Genomic DNA, 23,920 nt, shown 5'->3' with positions numbered 1-23,920 from the left:
GCTGTGTGACTGTGGGCAAGTCACTTAACTTCTCTGTGCCTCAGTTACCTCATCTGTAAAATGGGGATTAACTGTGAGCCTCAAGTGGGACAACCTGATTGCCCTGTATCTACCCCAGTGCTTAGAACAGTGCTCTGCACAATGTAAGCGCTTAACAAATACCAACATTATTATTATTATTACTAGGGTTGTGAAAAATAATAATTTGTGACTCACTCATTGGTTTTGTGGACAACTGTAATGATTTCACCATGCAATATTGCATTATGTATTTTTCTGGGCTCATGGGTTGCCCTGAATAGTGAAATTTGCTTTTCAAAACTCACCACACCTTCTCCCTGTCTCAAATTTCTCTACGTTAGAAAGAGGATGAGTAAGTGGAGGAGGAATCTGCTATGGAAAATGACAGAGGAGGGTTTTGTCCCAGAGTTCAGAATGGATAACCCAAGCATAGGAATTGCTGGCAGAGCAAGATGCTTGTGCAATTCCAATGACACTTTCTCAATCTTGCCAATCATATTCCTGCTGGAGCCCTGAGTGCAACAAGTGAGCAGACGGGCCGGGTGGCAGCATATCGTGAAGTGGATGTATGGTTTTGGCCCAACTTAACCAGCCAAGGGAAAAGCCAGAACTAATTAGTTAATTAATTAATGATGGCATTTGTTAAGCGCTTAGTATGTGCAGAGCACTTTTCTAAGCATTGGAACCCTGGTCTTCTTATTCCCAGACCTGTGTCTTACATCAGGGTGTTAAAATGGGAACCTCTTTACCCGTGACTTTCCAGTGTATTTCAGTCCTTAACTTCTTTATAATATTAATAATAGTAGGGCACTTGCAATGTGTCAGGAGCACTTTTCTAAGCACAGGGGTAGATTCAACGTAAGTCACATACAATCCCTATTCCACATGGATTCAAGTCTGAGAGGGAGGGAGAACAGGTATTTTATCTCCATTTTACTGATGATGTAACTGAGGCACAGAGACGTGAAGTCACTTGCCCAAGGTCACACAGCAGGGAACTGGCAGAGCGAGATTTAGAGGCCAGGTCCTCTAAATCTCAACCCTATACTCGTTCCATTAAGCACACTGCTTTATTTAAAATTAAATGCAATGTTTTTATAAATATAAATTAGACATAATTATATTATCTATTACTTGCAAATCATCCCTAAAACTTCTGTCCTGTCACAGAATATAGTTTTCCCCACTTCTCCCCTGACCCTAATCAAAGGCCCTAGGAAACAGTTTACTCCAGTCTGGCCTCTTGCTAAGGAAAAGATACAAGAGCAATTCAACCTCACCCTTAGAATCTGAAAGATGCTCACCTTAAATGGCAAGGCACCAGAAAATGTTCCCCAACTGTATTCCCATGGGCACAGCATGCAAAAGATTCCCTTTTATCCACACTCTGCCTCGTGGATACAATCTCTCCAATAGCAGAGACAGCTTTGAAACAACAGAGAGCTCAACAATTCCTTTATCTCTAACAAGGCATCATGGAGAATGAGAGTCCAACTTCTTGAGGAATATATAGCTCAATGGTAGAAATCGGAATGACAGACAAGATGTAATCACGATGAAGGGATTGGAGGTACACTTGAGGGAAAAGGGTGTGTGTGTGTGTGTGTGTGTGCCCACTTGTTCAAGCATTCCTAATTCAATTTCATCATTACACAGATCTCTTCCCAATTATTTCAAATTCTCTCTTTTCGAATTTTATTTAGTAGCAGTAATAGTATGTACCTGATGACTAAGAATATATTGTACTGTGCGCTTAAGGACAACAGGGTGTATTCCTTGCCCTCAAAGAGCTTACACTCCACAGAGGAGGCAGACATAAAATATTTTCAAGCAGTGGAATCAGAGTTCATTTATTCTTTAAATTAATTGATCATTTTACCTGAAACCTTGAAAAGATTTTAAGCCTGACATGCTTTTTTTTTTTTTTTTACATTTCTCTATTTTTCATTCTTAGCCGTTGTCTCCTTTCTCTCTCTCTCTTCTTTCCGCTGACTCCTCCACGCCTTAATCTTTCGTTGTAGATCAAGGACCCCTGATGCCTTATTTGAGGTATTATTTGAGGTCATTAGAAAGTCTCGAATTTTGATGAGGAAATTCCAGAACAATGGCTCTAACCAAAGTCACAAGTCAGCAATCTCCCCACCTTCGCCTTCTGTTGCTTTTCCTAGAGCAGTGACTGCTTCCAGCTGTGCTGCGCTAGTCTCCACGTTAATAAATAGAGAATCTGTGGGTGGTAGCTTGTACCCCGCTGACTGGTTTATGAGCTCCAGCCAGCCTCTTCGGAAACCACTTCAAAAGATGCCACCACAACAAGTAAGTAAAATCAGATGGACACTGACTCAGCCTGGTTTGTTTCAAAACAGTTCCCAAAAATCTAATCCCTTGCAAGAATATTTAAGGGTGCTGCTTCTGAAAGTCAAATTGAGTAATTATGGGGGTCTTTTATCCAGACATCTATTTCCTAGCAAGATCTTTTCCCTCGTATTTAAAGCAAGAGAAGTGGAGAGTAATTCAGTTAGAAAACAGTGATCTTTCCCTTGGGAACTCCATCAACAAATCGGTCGATGAAAATCATCTATGGAGCACCTATTGAGTAGATAGTGCTGTACTAAATGCTTAGGAGAGTCCAACAGAAGAGACACGTATTCTCTGCCCTCGGCCAATCAATAGTATTTATTGAGCACTGACTCTGTGAGGAGCACTGGACTGAGCACTTGGGAGAGTACAGTATGAGTTGGCAGACAAGATCCCGGCCCTCACCCTAGTGGGGGCCCGAGGTTGGTAGGAGGGGGGGGATGGTACCTTACAGGGGGTAGATTCCGAGTTCTTATTTGCTGAACAAGAAGTTAAGTAACCTAGCTGGCCCCTCCTCCCTCTCCCAAAGTGAATCCCATGAGATTTAAGACCTATGATTTCTCCCTGTGGATTGAGATCTTCTTAATGGTATTTGTTAAGCTATTACTATGTGCCAGGCTGTAGTCTTTGTGGGCTTATACTTTTTGGGGACAATAGACAAGAAAAAAAGCACCATCATCAAATAGAATAATTGATATCAGACTCAAAATTGTTCAAATGAGTCCTTGAACATCTTTCTTTTCTCTCTACCATAAATTGGGTGAACAGCATCAAATGTGGCTGATGTACTTTCCTCCCCAGTCGTTCCAAATTCACGTGTTTCCTGATGAAATTCACCAAGTTGGAGGAAGAATCTTTTAAGACCTTTGAATACCACCCACTGACAAGGTGCAGGCCTGCATTTCCGATAGAGGATTTTTCTCTCATTTATATAGTCACCCTTTGTTTGTACCTCCACCTTGTAATCTCAGCCCTGCCACCCCTCAAAGTGATATATGGGCATCAGTTATTCACTGGGGCGAATCGCCAGCCCAACCCACCAAACATCTGTCTTCTGAGGTGGGAAGGTGAGTGACCTGGTTCCCGAACAAAATGCAAAAGAAATGGGTAGAAATTAGAGCTGCTCTACACTCTGCCTTTCCATGAGGTGCTCTAAAAGACTGCTACATTCCAATTCCTACTTCCTCTGAAGTGTCCTAGTGGAAGGAGTCCAGTCCTGAGAGTCAGAAGACCTGGATTCTAAACCTGGTTCCACCACTTACCTGTTGTATGACCTTGGACAACTCACTTTGCTTCTCTGGGCCTCAGTTCCCTCATCTGCAAAATGGGGATTCATTTCCTGTTCTCTCTGCTTTTTAGACTGTGAGACCCATGTGGAATCACATACCTTCACAAATACTCAAATCAGTAAGCAGCAGTTGCTCTAAGGCCCTCAGGATCAATGAATTGATTATACCAGAGCTAGTCATGCCATCAATCAATCAATCAAATTTACTGAGCTCTAACAGTGGGCAGAACACTGTATTAAGCAATTGGGAGAGTACGGTATAGCCGATTCGGCAGAAACATTCCCTGCCCAGAAAGAGCTTATAGTCTAGAGTGGGGAATGAGTGCTGAGAAATCCACTGAGACACTCCAAAGGCAGCGAAGTTGGACCGTGGCTGAAGTTTACAACAGAGATCCACTGCAGGTGGTATTTCTGAATTTTGGCCAATTATTCTCCCTTTCACTGGTCCCGGGCGAGGGAGAAAAGGGGGCCCCACTTCATACATAGCCCCTGAGATCGGTAGAAGTTGGAGAGCCATTCCTAGACAGCAAGATGCCACAGATAAAATCACAGCTGGTCTGAAGCAGGCAGCACGACAGCCTCTTTGCCCTTTTCTGAAAAACACCTGTGCCTCCAAGCCCCAGGATCCATCTTCTGCAAGCTGTGAGAAATAACCATGAGAACTGATTCTCAAAACGTCCTCCTAGCTATTATCTTGACACAATCGCTGTGTTCTGGGTACTTAACTGGGGAGATTAAATCTTTATGCACCGGTGCGGAAAGATCAAATCCTTGTAATTTTTCATATATATAATTTCTCAGCTGCCTTAGCTTAAGCCTGTCATAGTTACGGCCCAACTGTAATTTAGGGGAACACTTAAAAGCGCCAGTCTCAAAGGACATCTCTGTTGAACTGCGACTGAGAATGCTGCTCTGAACAAGTGTAGTGGACTGTGGTGAAACTGATCATTCCAGTCAATTATGCTTCTTGGCCATTCACTTCTTAGTGTTCTGCAAGAGGGGAAGAAAATCATTAGGACGCTTGAACTGATAAATTTCCACCTTACTGTAGGGTAAAGAGGAGGAAACACCAAGGGGCCCATATTTTACTCCATTTTCTGCAGAAGTGAGCGAGCTGCAGGTAATTCACTTCAGACTCGTGGAAATAAATTTGGTATAAAGTGAAGGGTTGACGAGGCCATTTTAAGAGTTAGCCGTCCAGAGTCCGATAGCAGAGACGCGGAGGGCGGGGGCTTGAGGGGATGCAAACTCAGAAAGAGAAGCCTCAAAACTGCAAGAACAAAGCATGTTGTGGGGATAAAAATAGACTAGAGAGGTCGGAGAGTTAAAGGATTTGCTCTTTCAGGAAATCAGAGGAACTTTTTAGGATTCTGCCCAAAGACAGTATTTGGAGCTACAGTCACTTTAAGGAGTCTATGCAGCTTCTTAGGTACCAACTGTTTAAAGGGTGAGTAGAGTGGATATGGAGAATCTGCAAGGGACTGGCAGTCAGGAGACTGGGCTCTAGCTTCAGCTCTGCCACGGGCCTACTGTGTGACCTTGGGTAAGTCACTTAACCTCTCTGGGCCTCAGTTTCCTCCTCTGTAAAATGCTGCTAAAATACCTGCAATCCCTCCCTGACTAACCCCTCATTTCCCCACTCTATTTGCCCTCCTTTCTGCATTGCTTACACACTTGGGTCTGTACCCCTTAACACTTAAGGAGATGCTTATTCCACCTCAGTCCCACAGCGCTTATGTACATATCCTTCCAAACTGTTGTTTCCCTTATCTGTAATTTCTTTCAATGTCTGTCACTCGCACAACTCTGTAAGCTCTTTTAGGGTAAGGATCCTGTCAACCAACTCTTTTGCACTGTATTTTCCCAAGTGCGTAGTACAGTATTCTGCCCAGAGTAAGCACTCAATAAATACCGTTGATTATGATGCCTGGGTAGGACAGAGACTGTGTCTTATCTGATTTTCCTTTATATACCTCAAAGATTAACATGAGGCTTTGACAAATAATAAGCACTTATTGCTATAGTAAAAATAATGACAATTCTTGTCTTCCACATTATGACAATAATGGAATTTAGGAAGTTTATAGTTCTCCAAGCGTGATAGAACTTTCTTATATTCAGGGGGTATTCATTCCAGCTTTGTCCCCATTTCTGTAACCAGGCACTATGAGAAGCAGTGTGGTGTAGTGGAAAGATCACGGGCCTGGGAGTCAGAAGGCTGTGGGTTCTAATCCCAGCTCTGCCACTTGTCGCTGGGTCACCTTGGGCAAGTCACTTCACTTCTCTGTGGCTCAGTTACCTCATCTGTAAAATGAGGATTAAGACAGTGAGCCCCAGGTGGGACAGGGACTGTATCGAACTTGATGGTCTCGTATCTACCCGGATGCTTAGAAAAGTGCTTGATGTAATAAGCACTCAACAAATACCGTTATTATTACTTATTAAATCCATAGTCACAACTGAAATGCCACAGCTCATCGGTGAGACACATAAGTGATTTTCTAAGTAACCTTTGGCAATCCTTAGTGCCACCATGCTTAATTTTGTCACTTAAAAGTGACATCTTTTTTGAATTGCAGCTTGGTGTAGCTCGGACTGGTAGTCAGGACCCCTGGGTTCTAGTCCTACCCCTGGCAGTGGTCTGATGTGTGACCTTAGACAAATGATGTAACCTCCCTATGCCTCAGTTTCTCTACAGTTCTGGTAATAATACCTGTGACTTCCAATTTCATAAATACCTCAAAGTGATGTATAAAGTACAGATATTATAATTTATCATTTGCCCACTGTGAGCCCTTTATTGTTCTAAGCCACACAGCAGTCAGAAGTCGATCTCCAAGCATCCTTCCTCTCCCTTCCTTGGGAATTGTGTTGGAGGCGCAAGGAGCATATATAGGCAAACTTCTCTTTCAGGTCAGGTCTTGAAAGTTTGGAATCCAAAAGCCTCTTCCTGCCTCTGGATCTCTCAGAGGACAGAGGTTTTGGGATCAGCCTCTGCAATCCTGGGAGCTGATGCTAGCTTTCTGCAGGGACAAAAGGGGAAGTTAACATGCTGGAATAATCTGAGGCACTAAAGTTACAGTTGTAGACCTGAGTTTCTTTGCAAACCGCCTAGCACTGAAATCAGTTCAGTGATGGACTGCCTTTCTGAAGAGAGTCAGGAATCCCTATGGAGAAGGGTGATCTGGTTTAAATAAATTAATCCTTGCCCCAAACCTATCCTGTGGATTGAACATGTTCCATGAACTGTTCTTTTCTTGCTCAGCAAGCACTGCACTTCCTGCTGCTGGCCAGAACCTGAAGCTGAAAATTCCTAAATACTAACAGGAAGCCCATACTTGTGGTCTCCTTTCCTGCTTGGAAACATGAAAAAGGGGAAAAAAAAATACACGTGAACGCCTGTCCTCAGGGGATATCCAGCCCCGACACACAGACCGAAGAGGTTCACCAAGCTAAATCTAATTCACGTTGACCATCGTGCTTGTCAGTGACTTTTCAAGGTTAGGAAAGGCTGTAGGAATGTGTCTCCAAGTCAGATTTTGGAATCTCCTCTTCTGGATGACTTGAAAGCCAGAGAGTCTAATCTTGCAGGGTGGCATAAGTATGGTACTTCCTGAAAGCAAAGGGATGGGCTAGTTGACTTTCAAGGGTTTTATAACTCTAGTCTCATGTGCTGCTTTCAGAACACTTCAAAAGGATTATGGGTAGAAGAGAATCCTAATCGGCTGTCATACGTTCCCACTCTGCCTTTTGAGTGGGGAGTGGCGGTGGGAGGTAAAGACTGAGAGCAGAGTTTAGAACGCAAACATGTGAAACAGACCTAGCTCAGGCTTTGAAGAGCCACTGGGCCAGGTAAATCCTAATTATGAGCTTTTTCATCTCTGTATGATGAAAATTATTTCATCTGAGCCCTTACATAATTATGGTTTCTGTGAAGTGCTTATTGTGTGTCAAGCACTGTTCTAAGCGCTTGAGTAGATGCAGGTTAATCAGGTCAGAAACAGTCCCTGTTCTACATGGGTCTCACGATTTAAATAGGAAGCAGAACAGGTGTCGAATCCCTATTTCTACAGTTGGAGGAAACCAAAGTGCAGTGAAGTTAAGTGACTTATCCAAGGTCATACAGCCGGGAAGTGGTAGAGCCAGGATTAAACTCAGGTCCTCTGACTCCCCAGTCCATGCTCCTTCTACTAGGACACTCTGCTTCTCTTCTAGAGCAACTTGGAAGCTTTTGGGTCTTGTCAGAGACCTGGGGTGAGCAAGGCAGAGTGTCTCCCTGAAAACAGTCCAGGTGGGCAAAATGGCTTGGCCTCCACCTCTGGAAACCAATCAATATATAGAGAATAAAGCAGAGGCCTGGGAGTTAGAAAGATGGAGCAAGGGCTTGGGAGCCCGGGGTAGTGAGTTCTAATCCCGGCTCTGCCATTTATTAGCTGTGCCTCTGTTACCTCATCTGTAAAATGGGGATTAAGACTGAGCCCCTCATGTAATAACCTGATTACCTTGTATCTACAATAGCTTAAAACAGTGCTTGGCACTTAATGCTTAACAAATACCATCATCATTATTATTATACTGGCTTGGCCATTTGTCCACTGTGTGAACTTGGGCAACTTGCTTCTCTTCTCTGCTCCTCAGTTACCTCATCTGTAAAATGGGGATTGAGATTGTGATCCCCATGTTGGACAGGGATTTTCTTCTATCTACCCCAGGGTTTAGAATAGTTCCTGGCAAAAAAAGTGCTGAACAAATACCATTAAAAAATGGTATTTACTGAGCACTTATTGTTTATTAAGCACTTGGGAGAAGACAATACAGTTGAGTTGGTGAAGACAATTCCTGCCCTCATGTAGCTCAATGGAGGCCCCTCCCTGGAGCTGGCCTCTGGCTACAGCCCAGGGGACTTTTCACCAGTTGACCCAGCAGCTTTGATTCATTCATCCTTAGCTAGTGGTTAACAAGCACTTTGTAACTCTGGATATTACTGAAGCACTGGAGCGTGTTCTACAGAGTTGGGACAAGAAGCCATTCAGTACCTTTTTCTGGTGGGAAACTCAGTGCGTGGGGCTTGAGACTGAGTCTCCGGAAGATAAATGTGGCTTCGGGAAGCGAGATAAGAAGGAAAAGGCTATCGGTGAGCTTTAATCAGGGGATTTGGTCCATGAAGTGGTAACCATAGCGATGCAGCATAATTGGAAGGATGTCCAGTCTAGAGACTCCCTGGGTGGGTCTGTCAATGAAATGGACTTCTGGGAAGGTGAGGTGTTGCTCTGTAATTGATAATGACTTTAACACAAGGCACGGTTGGGGATTAATGGCTGCCTGGCGTGGATGTTTAGGCATCGGGCCATAAACTCCAGGCACTTATAATCCCCAGAAAATCCTTTGCCAGGAGATCAGCTCTCTTCTGGGAAGTTGAGGATGAAAAATGGGAAGACTCTGGACTACTTTCGTGGGTGGGGAGGTTTCACAGGGCATGATCAAGGCAGTGCCAGGGATTGAATGATTTGCCCAGGAAGCAACCACATTTTTGAATGATTCCCTCCCTTTTCATCTGTTTTACCCATTTCCATTATCAGTCCACACCTGTCCCCCATAAAAACAGACTGTGTCGGGTGTATTCTGCTTAGAAATAGCCATATCCATCAGCAGGAAGGGCATAGAGCATTATCCTGGGTATGTAGGGAATATATAGAATTGTTTTTGTCCACCATCCAGGCTGATGGGTTGCCCAACAGCTGAAGCCTGTTCCCTCTCCCCCGGCTTTGCTTCCCCAACGAAGGAGCTGGATTGGAGACTCTAATTCAAATGCCTACTGGGCCGTCTTCACGTTTGCTTTTCTGGTTTCTCCAACGTGAAACACCTCTTTCCTTTCTTTAGCTTGCATCTCCCCTCTCCCAAAGCTCCTGCCTATTCCCTCCAGAGCAGTGAAGCAGCAGAACAGAGACCCTGCCATTTCGATTTTGCACTGCGTGTGGAAACAACACTGAAGCAATCATGTGAAATTAGCACCAGGGAGCAGTAGTCAGCTTAGGACAATGCCAAGGGGAAGAGGTTTCCAGAGATGGAAGATACCTACCAGCCTCACCATTCATCTTTAGAACTCCTTCAATATTCTTAGCTAGGCACTACAACCAGACTGGGGACCAGGAAGCCACTGGGGCTTTACAGACAGTGATCCTGGACTGTGTTTCTCTCAGGCCGACCTTGGGCCCAGGACACAATCCCTTCCTGAAAAAGCCCTCTTACAGTTGGAAGGTGGCGAGTCAGAACATTTTTCTTTAAGAAATTGGGACTAGGTGAAGGACTGGGTCCTGAAGGAAGATACCTTTTGATCAAAATAACCCCGGCTTCTCAATCAGTCATAGATGATTAAAAGAGCTACATTAATGTATTTATCCTGGGCCATAAAGGATTCGTGATAGGGTAGCTGACTTGTATTTCATTGGAAGTAAATGGACGTCTAGATTCTTCCTGGTAATTTCTGTCTGGCAGATGGGTAACACTTCTCTCCTTGTCCCCCTCCCTGAATTTAGCCCTCTCCTTCCCAACCTTCAGGTCCACACTGGGATTGTGTCCTACCCCAACACTCAGACAGCCCCAGAATTAGGACTTAAAAGAGACTGCCGAGGTAACTTTGAATCTGACTTTTTGTAAAGCTGAACCACGGTGGGGCTAAACTTGCAAATAATAACTGTCAAGTGCTTACTATGTGCCAAGAACTCTACTAAGCACTGGAGGAGATACAAGATAGTCACATCCCACAGTCACAGTCTACACAGTCTAAGTAGGAGGGAGAACAGATACTGAATCCTTATTTTGCAGATGAGAGAACTGAGGCACAGAGAAGTTAAACAAGTTGTCCAAAGTCAATCAGCAGGCAGTGCCAGAGCTGGAACTAAAACCCAGGTCTTCTGACTCCCAAGCCTGTGTTTTGTCTACTAAGTCATTTTGCTTCTCTTAGAAATGTCCTACCAGCCTTTCACCTCAACTTGAAAAACTCTGAGGTGAAGAAGGTCTGCATTCCCATTATTCCTCAAAAGTACAACATAATAAGAGACTCAAATTAGCTCTTTCTAGTTACTGGGGAGAGGTGTGGTGATATCATTTCGTAGTGTCACGAGGGCTTTCAAATCTGACCTTTCCTAGGGAGTTTCAGATTAGAACAGGGCTAATGTGGCAACTCAAAGCCGACAGCATCTCAGAAGGCTTGCGCTGCGAGCTGGGTAACCGAAGCTCAGTATGACATTTATGCTTGCATAGCAGCGGGGACCTAGTAGATTCCATTATCACCACAAGGACATATTTCAGCCACACAATATAATTGGACACAGTTAAGGGATAGAATTTACTCAGAATCCCTGACCTAGCCAAGGCCCAGCAATGCAAAGGAAATAAAAAAAAAAGATGGAGCAAAGACGACTGGTCTAACTGCAAAAGGGTGTTTACCAAAATCCCAGCAGGGATTGTGCTCAGATACTAGTCGTGCATATTCACTGTAAACTGTAGTCATCAGAGTTGCCTGTTCTTCTATAATACTCTTGCTCTAATGCAGCTGTTTCCCTGCAGGGAACTCAAAATAGAGGTGGTGTATTTTTGCTTTAGCCATCTTTGCATCGAGAGCTGAATGATCTGGAAACGTTCTGCTCTTCACTTGGCTTCGGCTGAGAGAAGAGGGAATCTCATCTGTTAAATAACCGTGATTCCGAAGGGTTCGTAATACAGGTATGATGACCAATCTATCTTTATAGGAAATGGGCTTGGATTGCAGCCAGAGACCTGGAGAAGAAATAAAGAAGAATCCCTTGCCTTTAAGGGTAACTGAGCCCTGGAATAGGCTATCAAGGAAGGCTGTGGACCTTCAAAAAGTGGAAGTAACCATCTGTTCAGGGTGGCCCGGACTTGATCCTAGTGGGAATCGAGGAGTGCTTCCAAATCCCTGCATCTCTAATTCCATAATTAATAAGGATTGCTACCTGTTCAGATTTTGTAGGAGTCCCACTGGATCCTAGAACACATTTGACCTTCAGATGCACCTTTGGTCTCAGGAACCCCTGCTCTGGGACCGGGGGCCAAGTGCAAACTGGTAGGAACAGAAGCAGGGCCCTTTCTGGAGCCAATCAATAGCCTCCTCAGTCCCGAACTCTGACTCCTCCAGTGGCAATAAGATGTTTAGTAGACCAGTTGGTTTCTGGGTCAAACCCACTTGCGTAGTCAGTCCATCAGTCGTATTTATCAAGCACTTACTGCCACTATACTCGGTATAAATGTTAATATGTAAACATTTGAATCCACAGAAGGCAGTGAAACTTGAACTGGAATCTGAAGGAGAAATAGGAAGACTTTCCTGAAAGCATTCTCCTTCCTGGAAGCTGCACCATCTTGGTGAAATACATTGCCCAGAATCCTCTGGGAGATTGAGTCTTCTGGGTAGCAGTCTGGCTAGTAGAAGCCCTGGCAAAGCTCATCCAGTCAGCTGATTTTTTAAAATCCCAAAAACAAGAGGAATGGGAATCCCCATTTTCTCTCTTCCCCACCTTCCTTTCTTCCTGTCTTCTTTCCTCTGACAGCAGCCCCAACTGAAGGTATTTACACCCAAACACAACTGTACAGGCCCAAGAAACTGTGTTGAATATAAGTATGTATTACAGTGTTCTGCACACAGTAAGCACTCAATAGTTGTAAGAAACTGGATTTTCTCTTTCTCTGAATGGCATCTAAATTTCGAGGTCTGTCTTTTGTGGTTGATTTGAGACTGCTCGGAGCCATCCTAATTTTACCAGGGTTTCCCCACCATTAGTGGGGGATGGACTTACTCTCTCAAAATGCCGCCAGGAGTTTAGCTAGGAAGGGCCTGAGGCTGTGATTAGAGAGGTTTTTGAAGAACCCCAAGTCTAACTTAGTCACCCTCCATTCTGAAGATTATGGATGCACCTCTAGAATCCTTAACTTCTCCTAACTTTCCCCCACCTAACCCATTCAACCGAAACGTAGCACACACAAAGAGTTGGTGGTTAATCCCTTTTCCATTTGATTGAAAATGAAGCAGGAAACCTCAGAGCCGAGAAGAAACATGCGCATTTGAGGTTGACTTTATTTGGAAACCAATGTTTGCTCTCTGATACAGAGTCAGCAGCCGAGGGAGCTCAAAACAAAAGCCTCAAATGAGATTCTTTATGAGAAGCAGCATGGCGGAGCGGATATAGCATGGGTCTGGGAGTCAGAAGGACCTGGGTTCCAATCCAGGCTTTGTCACTTGTCTGCAGTGTGACCTTGAGTAAGTTATTTAACTTCTCTGGGCCTCAGTTTAAATCCCTCAAGCTCTACCCACTAAGCTGTTCAGTAGATCATTATCTGTCAATATCAGGGGAGCAAAAACGTGAGATAGAGAAAAGTAAGCACTCGGATTTTTGTTTTTAACAGTGATTGTGCCCATATGGAGGGCAGGAGGGGAGAAGGGGGCAGGGATTTTAGTGGGGATGGAGATTGAGAAGGGCCATAATTTTGGTTCTTTTTAGACATGATTGGAAACTCTCATGTCCTGCCAAAGACTTGAGATGAGTAAATCTGGGAATCCAGCTCAAATGGCACTATGGGCCATCATCTCTTTTGCCCCCCAGTGGAGGGGGCATCTAAGATCCTGCCCCACCCCACCAACTGATTGTTCAGGCCTCCCCATGGCACACATCTCAGGACCAAAAGAATTTCAGCCTCTTCCTCTCCCCTTCCTCAGTCTCTCCAGAATCACAACCGGCCTCAGGTATGGCAGTAAGCCATTCTGTGAAATTGTATCAGTATGGACCAATAAACACCTCCACTTCAGTTGAAGGGAACTGCAGGAAAAGGTTTCTCACTCTTCCACAGCAACAAAGGTTTGTTCTCAGATGTTAGAAACATGTTTCCTTTCCCCTTGTTTAGCTGATACCCATGATCCAAAACCCAAGCCCACATCTAAGAGCTGCTTGACAGGTGGACATTTATGGGCTTTTCTAGACTTTCTGAAAATGACTTGGAATGATTTAAAAATGAATTCGCACATAGTGCTGCCTCCACGAGAAAGCAGAGCAGTTTGTTTTCCTCTACGCTTGCCTGTTTGCAGAAGAAAAGAAGAGCATGTGATTTGGTAGATGGAACAAACTTTGTTAAGGGTTTGACACATAAGGACCTTTGAAATTTCTGGTGAAGGGGCTCCTTGTACCTGATGAAAAAGCTTGAAAACCAATTTTATCAACAGGCTTCGGTGCCATGCGTTTTGGTTTTGTTCTTTCATGCCTTTTTAAATGACAAAGACAGGACTATTAGCTAGCATCTGAGTGGCTACTGAGTACATTGCACTGCACTGAATGCTTGGGAGAGTACAAGACAATTAGTGTACATGATCCTTGCCTTCAAGAAGCCTGAAGTTTATTCCAACAGATATCTGGAGAGTCAGCTGTGACCTGTGATTCCTCAAAAAGATATCCTCACCAGTAAGAGCAGTGGGGCCTAGTGAAAAGAGCACAGGCGTGGGAATCAGTGGACCTGGCTTCTAATAAAGCTCCGCCACTTGTCTGCTGACCACCTTGGGCAAGACATTTGATTTTTCTGTGATTCGTTTACCTCATTTGTAAAATGGGCATTAAGACTGTGAGACCCACATGGGACGGGGACTGTGTCTAACCTGATTAGCTTGGATATGCCCCAACACTTCGGACAGTGCCTGGCCCATAGTAAGTGCTTAAGAAATACCATTAAAAATAATGAAAGAAGAAAAAAATAATGTTTCTGAAAGGCGATGGGGCTGGACAGGGACCGTGTCTAATTCCCACCTGAGTGTTCCAGCAGGCCTTCCCAGACTAAGCCCCCCTTTCCTCTGCTCCTCCTCCCCTCCCTCTCTCTGCTCTACCCCCCACCCTGCCCCACAGCATTTGTGTATATGTACATATTTTTCTATTTATTTTATTAATATGTATATATAGTTCTATTTATATTGATGCTACTGATGCCTGTTTACTTACTTTGTTTTGTTATCTGTTTCCCCCTTCCTAGACTGTGAGCATGTTGTTGGGTAGGGATCGTCTCTGTTGCTGAATTATAATTTCCAAGCGCTTAGTACAGTGCTCTACACACGTTAAACACTTAATAACCACTATTACTATTTACTACTTCTAATACTACCAGAGCTTCTCCTTTGGCAGAGAGGGAGTGGGAGCTCCCTATATTGCCTCAAAACTGTTTGTAGGAGCTTTGAATGATTTGAAGGAAAGGAACTCTAGATCTAAGAAATACTAATACCCACATCAGCCATGTACATGACAAGCTCAAAGAGCCAAATAGCAGAGGCCAGCTTTAAAGAATTAAAACAAACTGGGAAACTGAGGCCACTAGCTGTATAACTGAGAGACTGTGGGTTTCTTCCTATGGATGGTAGGCGGGGTGAGGGATGGGTGACTGATCTCAATTCTCCATTTTGTGTTTGCTGTGGGTGTTTATAGCAGGTAGAAATCACATTTGCTGAGACAGATTCCTCTAACTTGGAGAGCTTGTCTCGTCCTTGTCATCCTTGTTTATATAAAAACATCGACATTTCGTTGGGTATGAAAGGTCTGGTCTGCATTTCTTTTGAGAACAAATGGACGATCTGTTTTCTCTCCTCATTATCCTTCCTCTTAAGTTAACTGTGTGCAACTAAGTAACTCAGCCTCAGTGGGCATGTTTTAGGAACCTGCAAGGTTGAGACCACTTAAAATACTATGAAACAAACAGGACCCAGAATTAGAATGGACTTCCTGGAGAAAATGGAAATAAATCTTATTTATTGAATGCCTACAGTGTAGAGTACTGTACTAAGTGTTTGGAAGATTATAATAGAGTTAGAAGACCCAATCTCTGCCCTGGATGAGCTTATGCTTGGCAGAGAGAAGCTGGATAATTTAAAGCTAAGAAACTCTAAGTGAAGCATTGCTAATGGGATGACTGATCGGGGCTGAAAACTAGAAAATGAATAGGAGCATTCATAATCTCAAAAGTATTCCTCAACTATGATCATGGCATTATTGATAATGGATGTACTGCTAGACAAGAGACATCTTCCTTCCTTATTTGTTCCATAAGAAATCCATTATCATTATTATTATTGATATTTAAGTGGTTCCAAAGTGAAGCGCTGTTCTAAGTTCTGGTGTAGATACAAGGTTGGGTACAGTCCCTATCCCACATGGGGTCACAGTCTCAGTTGGAGGGAGGGAGAGTTAATCTCCATTTTACAGATGAGGTAACTGGGCTACGGAGAAGTTTAAATGACTTGCCTAAGGTCACACAGCGGACAAATGGCAGAGATGAGATTAGAACTCAGGTCCTCTGACTCCCAGCCAATGCTCTTTCCACTAGACCACGCTGCCTCTAGACCAACTCAAGAACTGTCACCATTCAACTAGACGGACTCCGCCAGTGGCCTGGATTTTCATCTTAATGTTTAGGAATGGACCATCTAACATCCCTAATTTTTCCTCCCTGTATCCCTACCTTTCCTTCCAGAAACCTGAATTTGGACCACTCTTCTAAAACTTTATTCAAATCCATCTTGAACCTAGTGCAATTTTCTGCCTGCACAGCTTCCGGCATTAACCAGTTCCATATGCGTACCACCCACCGTGGGAAGGAACTGGGTCAGGATGAATGGAGGGGGCTGGAGAGTTTGGCTGTTGTGAGAATCCATGTTCGTCGATGTAGGCTGAGTACCACCCTTTTGAGAATTAGTGCAGATTTGGTCACTGGTAAACACTGCCTGTTTCTGCCCCCAAGTACCCATTCGACACTAACATTATCAAATCCAGGAGCATTTTTGGTGCCAGGATTCCCTTTACAGTTACGTATTCACATGCATTTTTATGCATTTCCTTAGTCTATAAGCTCTTTGAGGACAGGAACTGCATCTTCTTTTCTTATTTGTTTTCCTGTCCTCAAGGGGAACTTACTATACTTCACTGACAAACTGCAGTAATGAAGATAAATTAAAATAATGACAACATTACTAATGCACTGGGGCAAATACATGAATATCATCCAGAAAATATAATACCGGATGTTTTGCTCTAATGCATAAGAATGTTTATTCATTCTTCAGGGTAATAAAGGATAATTAGCATTTTGTAAAATTGTTACCCACTAGCCACAAAGCTATAAAACTACCGCCTGAGATTTCAGTTACTGACTTTGAATGTTTTAATAGCTAGAGATGCTAGAAAATAAAGCGATCTACGGATTAAGTAAATAAAGTCTTAATGAAATGGGGCTCTTGTTACTTCAGAATATAATATGACCCATGTTTCCGTGGCATATCTCATGCTCTCGATGTAGAAGAGCCGTGGCAATTAATTGGAGTTCGGTCCATCAAGGAGCTGATGTTCAACAGGAAGATTGAACCCGACTGAACCCATTGTATTTTTCATTTTTCCCCGGACGCTTTTGATCCCACCAAAAGGTTACCCAGTGTAAGTGCTGCATTCTGATATTTGGAGGAAGGTACACTGTCCACTATCAATGCTGCTTTGTAGCTTAATTAGGTTCCCCTATCTTCAAGGGCCCAGATAAAGCTGCCTTCTACTCCGCAGCTGCAGCACTCAGCATCTCTGAGGCTCAAATAAAAAGGATAGCATGCTCAAGGGAAGACATACGGAAGATCAAAAAGGAGAATCATGACTGGGCATCCGTTCCTTACCACCATTAAAAAACATTTATTAAGCATCTCTCTGGTGATGCGACAAGTGATTTGAACAGACACCATTTCCCCGGGAGCTAGGACCACAAGACTGACGAACCTGACAGGTAAGTTCTGTTATTATCGCTGTTATTATTGTAATTGTTAAGCGCTTACTATGGGTCAAGTACTGTCCTAAGTGCTGGGGTAGATGCAAGTTAATCAAGTTGGACCCCGTCTCTCTACCAAAATGGGCTCACAGCCAACAGTCCTGTAAAGACACACAGACTATTGGGCAAACACTGAGTAAGGACACAAATATGAAATCATTGCCGCGACTCTCAGCAGGGCAGGTTTACCCTTAAAAATAAGGAGATAGTAAACAATACCTGAAAAGCCAAGAATCGCAGCTGCAGAATGTGTTGTTGTCCCGATGTAAATCAAATCGATCACTTTCCTAAGTCGATATGTTCCAAATTTGAAAGACTGCAGCCCTCTAGCAAACTTGTTTGTGCTGGAGAAGAGTGGAAAAGGAGTGGTGGGGGAGGGGAAGTAGAAGGGGAGAATTATAGCTTGCAGTGTTTCTTGGAATTGTAGTCCCGGGAATACCGATATGGACAAGAAGCCTCAGATTCCAGGAATACCCCTGGCAAAATCAGAAGACTAGTTAGCTTATTTGCTGCTTTGTGCCTGATGACTGACAGGTAAGATCTTTAGCAGGGATAGTTTCATCAGCGTTGGGGTGAAGCAGAGAGACTGTGTCCTGCCTGATTACCTTGTATCTACCCTGGTGCTTAGAACGGTGCTTGACAGAGAGTAAGTGCTTAACAAACCCCTGGGCAAGTCACTTCACTTCTCTGTTCCTCAGTTATGTCATCTGTAAAATGGAGATTAAAAGTCTGAGCCCCATGTGGGACAGGGGCTGTGTCCAGCTTGATTGACTTGTACCTACCCCAGTGCTTAGAACAGTGCTTGGTACTTAAGCACTTAACAAGTACCATAATTATCATTAAAAGCCTTAAGTGAGTTATGATGTTTATTATAAGCTTACTAGGCCCATAGTAAAGACAAAGTGTCTAATAGCAATTACAGCATTTCATAATTATGATTTTTATTAAGCATTATTATATGCCAAACACTGTGGCTAAGCACTGAAGCAGATACAAGATTATTAGATCAGATGTAGTCCCTGTCCCACATGAGTCTCACAATCCAAGAGGTAGGGAGAACAATCAATCAGAGGAATTTATTGAGCACTTTTGGTGTGCAGAACACTGTATTAAGCGCTTGGAAGTTAGGAGAGTTCAGAGACACGATCTGTTCCCACAGGGAGCTTACAGTCTTCAGAATGGGAGGCAGACAATAAAATAAATTGCATATAGAGAAATATTACAAAAGGCAGGTATTCTGTCTCCCTTTGAGAAATGAGGGACAAGGTTCAGAAAAGTGACTTGTGCAAGTTCACCCAACGGGCCAGTGGCAGAGCTGAAACTAGAACCTGGGTTTTCTAGATCTCAGTTACATGTTCTCTCAGGCCATGTTATTGGAAATGAAAAATGTGGTTTTTAAAATACTTTTTCACAGTCTTCCATTTCTTAATATTAGAAACAAAAGACATAATGGGGTAAAATTTTAGGTGGTGCTTTCTCACACAAGAAACCTAGTCAACCCTCTCCTTTTCGGAGACAACTATATATATATATATTATATATATATATATATATTTGTTTACGGAGTGCTATTTGTCAATCTACTAAATATGAATCACCAGGCATCACTTGTTCATAAAGGGACCCAAATGATGCAGATGCTATCCCACAGGAACATATGAATAAGTAAATATACAAAAATGGTAAAGGTATATTGTACAAAGGTTAGAGGAGACGGAATCAGAGATTGTGGTAGAGGCAGGATGCAGCCAGGAGAGAGTCATGACTTTACATGGAGACATCCCTGATTGATTTCCACCCTTCCCAGCAGCCACTTCAGGAGCTTACAATCTAGCAAAACCTTACAACTCACATTGCAGAATGGAGCAATGAGTGTCAGTCACACTGGCTCTTTACAGTTTACCCACACACGAGGATTGGATCAGCACCTGCGTCTCTCTCATTGACAGGCAGCCTTACGGACCTACGTATGTCGCTATTCTTTATCTTATGATATTTGTTAAGCACTTGTTATGTGCCAGGACCTATACTAAACACTGAGGTAGACACAAGCTAATTAGGTTAAAGACAGTCCATGTCTCATTTGGGGCTCTCAGTCTTAATCCCCATTTTACAGATGAGGTTACTGGAACAGAGAAGTTAAGTGATTTACTCAAGCTCACATAGGAGACAAGGGGTGGAGCCGGGATTAGAACTCAGGTCCTTCAGGACTTTCTATCCACTAGATCATGCTGCTTCATACCAGGCCACACTGCTTCGTGCTATCTTATGAGGAACCAAATCTTCAACCAGAAGCAAGATATTTTCAGGGTCTCTTCTGGCACCCAACCCCTCTACCTTCTACAGTGCCACAAAGCAGCAGGAGGTTGACAAAGTTCCCCAAGGCCTCAGCAGCTCCAGGCCCCACTGAGATCCTCCTTCAACACTCCCTGTAAATTTGCATGCTACTTCCGCTGGAGAAGATTGATTAGCCATGAAGTCAACCACTGACTGGACTCGCTGATTTGGGTCCCGTCATGGTATTTTTAGACTAAAAGGATACAATGCTACTGATTTAGAACATCTGCTGAGAGACGACATTCCTTGGAAGCCTTCTGCAGCAGTCATCAATAATCGTAATTGAGAAAACCATCCTCTTGAAAACTGTTACGGGGACAACTAGCTAGGATAGTCAGTTTGAAATAATAGCAAAATAATTGAAACCGAAATGTAACTAACCATAAATTGTCTCTAAATATAATGCTCAGAAAAAACAGAAGAGTTCGCTGCAGACAGCAATTCAGCACAGAGGCTTCTGTGGGCTGTTAGGCTTGGAAGAAATTATGGTGCATCTAAAAGAAATAAGGCAGTATACACATGCATTGTAATTAAAAATTTTAATTGGTTTCAAGGGCATTGGTGCAACTCCCTGGAAAGTTTATTCCTGCACAGAAATAGCATTCAATAATGGTATTCGTTTATGGTTACCACCATCAGAAGCTGTGTGGCCTAGAGGAAAGAGCACAAGCCTGGGAGGCAGGAGACCTGGATTCAAATCCCAACTCTGCCATTTGCCTGCTGGGTGACCCTGGGCCAGTCATTTAACTACTCCCTGCCCCTTAGACTCTGAGCCCCACTTCATCACTCAGTCAATAGTATTTATTGAGTGCTTGCTATATGTAGAGCACTGAACTAAGTGCTTGGGAGAGTACCAATCCTGGTGAGCTGCCTGTATTTCAGGACCTCCTTCTTACTAATCCCATCTAGCAATTTGATGTTGAGTAGGGTTTTAGGTGGTGCTGATTATATTCCTCGAGAAAGAAAATAGGATGTTTTTGGTCAATTCAGGTCTCTAAGTCATCTAGACGGTTGTGCAACACCACATCACCACAGACCTTTCATTTGGAATGATGTTTTATGTCTCCTTGTTGTCAGTCACCCAGAGGCCAAACTGGCCTTCTTTACCTTCCTACTTCTTTGTCTCTTCGTGCATCATTAAATCGTGTCCTGCCCAAGGTCAGTATTTATAAAGCTCAGGGTTGCAACCCATAATTCACTGGACAGTCCATAAATCTAATGACAGCCCCAAACACCCGGCCTGCAGAAAAGACAGGCCGCCTGTGGTGAAAACACCCACCTCTGCACAGATCAAACTAATCACCATCATGGTCCAAGACCAGGATATCTCTTAACTGCTTTACCTCTAAGATGTCAGTACACCACGACCCAAAGTCCGAATCCAAAGCTATAGAAGGATCCAGTGAAGTATGGTAACTGGAATTTACTCCTACAAGTCCATTCCCTAAAAGGGTACCCCGGGCTTGAATCCCCGAGGGCTGCGGAAGTACCTCTGGATACTTCATAATAATGATTATTATGATGTTGGTATTTGTTAAGCGCTTACTATGTGCAGAGCACTGTTCTAAGTGCTGGGGTAGATACAGGGTAAGCAGCTTGTCCCACGTGAGGCTCACAGTTAATCCCCATTTTACAGATGAGGTAACTGAGGCACAGAGAAGTTAAGTGACTTGCCCAGAGTCACACAGCTGACAAGTGGCAGAGTCAGGATTCAAACTCATGACCTCTGACTCCCAAGCCCAAGCTCTTTCCGCTGAGCCACGCTGCTTCTCTTAATATTCACCCTACCCTCAGCCCCACGACACTTAGGCACATATTAATAACATATTAATATCCATCTCTCCCTCTAGACCCACTGTAGGCAGGAAAAGTGACTACCAACTCTGTTGGTAGTGAATTCTCCCAAGTGCTCAATACAGTGCACACAGTAAGTGTTCAGTAAATACCATTCATTCATTTGAAGCCAACTAATCCTCCACCAGTTCATTTCTCCCAGGCCAAAAAGCCTCCAAAAAAGAGGTAGGATTTCCTAGAGCACGTGGTCTGGAGTAATTACAATATCCCAGGGCCAGTTCTGCCTGATGATTGAGATTTAATTGCTGATACAGGGGGCAATTGGGAGCTTCCGATGAGTATCAAGGAGGTGGAGCTGGGCATAATTGATGCCTTGGAAGGAGAGCCCAGCTTTGGCTGTATCACGTTTTTTAAGTGGTCTACTACCCCACTTAAGTCATTAACTTTTCAGGCTAGAGACTGTAAATTATATTGACTAAATTAAAAATTTAAAAACTCCCAAGCAGGGGAAATTGTATTTTTGAAGCTATCCAAGAATAAACGGCACAAGAGGGAAAATGTTGCCGCTTCTCCATTTCCTTTGTGCTGCCACACTCCTATGTATTTCCTGAATGAATCATTTCATTCTCAAAGAGAGAGATTACGAAGGATGTTTGCACCTCGTAGTCTTGCCAGTTCCATGAACAGTTCTTTTCATCTTGCAGGAAAAATGTCTTAGCACCTCATTGAGGGTGCAATGTAGCTATTAAAAGAGGAATTGACATACCATTGAATGTGTAGAGCCCTGGGCTTGGCTGAAATCCCACACACTTCAAGCCAAGCATTAAAAAAGGGATCTGAATAAATTACTAAACATCTGTATATTCAACTTGGAACCTACCCTGTAATTACAAGGGGCAATTTCCTCATCTCTGAACCATCATGTTGTTCTACTATGTATTTATCTTAGAAGGTTGCAATTTTTTTCTTTTTGGCGGTCGGGGGTGGAGGTGGCACGGAATGGAGTGGAATAGGCAGTTATTTCAGGTTGATGGAGTCTTCTGTGCCTTCTGATTCTCCCATTCTCTAGCTAAAGTTTAAGTGGGGAAAGAGTCTGCTCCTGCTATCCATTCAGCTTGTTCTGCTGAAACAGGAGCTATTTCCCAAGTGTTTAGGGATTTTTTTTTTAATCATACTTGTTAAGTGCTTATTTGGAGCCGGGCACTATACTAACTGCTGGGGTAGATACAAGATAATCAAGTTGGACACAGTCCGTGTTCCACATGGGGCTCACAGTATTAATACAGATTGAGGTAACTGAGGCACAGAGAAGTGAAGTGACTTGCCCAAGGTCACACAGCAGACAAGTGATGGAACCAGGATTAGAACCCAAGTCCTTCTGACTCCCAGGTCCATGCTCTATCTACTAGACCATGCTGCTTCTCATTTGTCAAAGGAGGTGCTGCGAATACTATTATTGGAGTCTCCCTATTCCACTGCGTCTTGAGAATGCCTGTCTTTAATTTGAGAGCACATGTTTTGTACAGGGTAACTCTAAGAACCCTCTGCTACTGTAGCCTACTCCTTCAGTGGTTGATAGAATGGCCCTTCATCTGGTTTGAAAATCAACATCTCCATTTGTCCCCTGTCCTGTTTGGATGCGACACCTATACAGATATGTCGCCATTATGCTTGATATTTTTTAAAAAAAACAGTAGTAAGTGTATTTATTTACTGACCACTGGATGCAATCCCCATTTTGCAGATGAGGTAACTGAGGCACAGAGAAGTTGTGACTTGCCTAAGTTCACACAACAGACAAGCTGAGATTAGAACCCAGGTCCTTCTGACTCCCAAGCCCATGCTCTTTCATAAATTCTGCCCTAGGTTGCCTAATTATGTTTCAAATTTTTTATACGTCATCTAATACTTCCCTCTGGAAATGGCTTTACTAGCGATAGGTCACAGTCAATGGTAGTTAAAATAGTTCCACATAGAGCATATACCCATAACATAGGGCCAAGCGTTTGCCAGTTGTCAGTACACGTGAGATAAAAATCTTTGGTTCCAGTTCACATCAACTGTGTGACCTGGGACGAGTCACTTATCAACGGTATTGCAATTTCCTCTTCTCAGCAGGGGTAAAATGTCATCAGTTTTCCCACAGGGCAACACTATAAGAATTAATCGGAAAATCTTGAAGGCTCTGGTTGCCAAGTTCCTTATTACATGGCTTGAATCAGTTCCCTGAATCGGGCATGGGCCAACAATAACTAGACAGAGTATTCTCAGAGGGAT

General features: G+C 43.4%; 1 long non-coding RNA gene across 1 annotated transcript in view; it reads right to left on the bottom strand.

Moving 5' to 3' along the window:
• Nucleotides 1-7,805: 7,805 nt before the first annotated feature.
• The window catches only part of LOC114811021, a 44,835-nt gene continuing 28,720 nt past the window's right edge, over nt 7,806-23,920 (bottom strand). The window contains exons 2-3 of the long non-coding RNA XR_003758699.2: nt 17,732-17,856; nt 7,806-7,913 (exon numbers count right to left, since the gene is read on the bottom strand). This is a non-coding gene — a long non-coding RNA (uncharacterized LOC114811021). The remainder of the gene's footprint in view (nt 7,914-17,731; nt 17,857-23,920) is intronic.

Source organism: Ornithorhynchus anatinus, chromosome 4 (genome assembly GCF_004115215.2).
Source record: "Ornithorhynchus anatinus isolate Pmale09 chromosome 4, mOrnAna1.pri.v4, whole genome shotgun sequence".
Classification (NCBI taxonomy): domain Eukaryota; kingdom Metazoa; phylum Chordata; class Mammalia; order Monotremata; family Ornithorhynchidae; genus Ornithorhynchus; species Ornithorhynchus anatinus.
The sequence above is the reverse complement of the archived record's forward strand: the minus strand, read 5'-3'. Positions and strand labels throughout refer to the sequence as shown.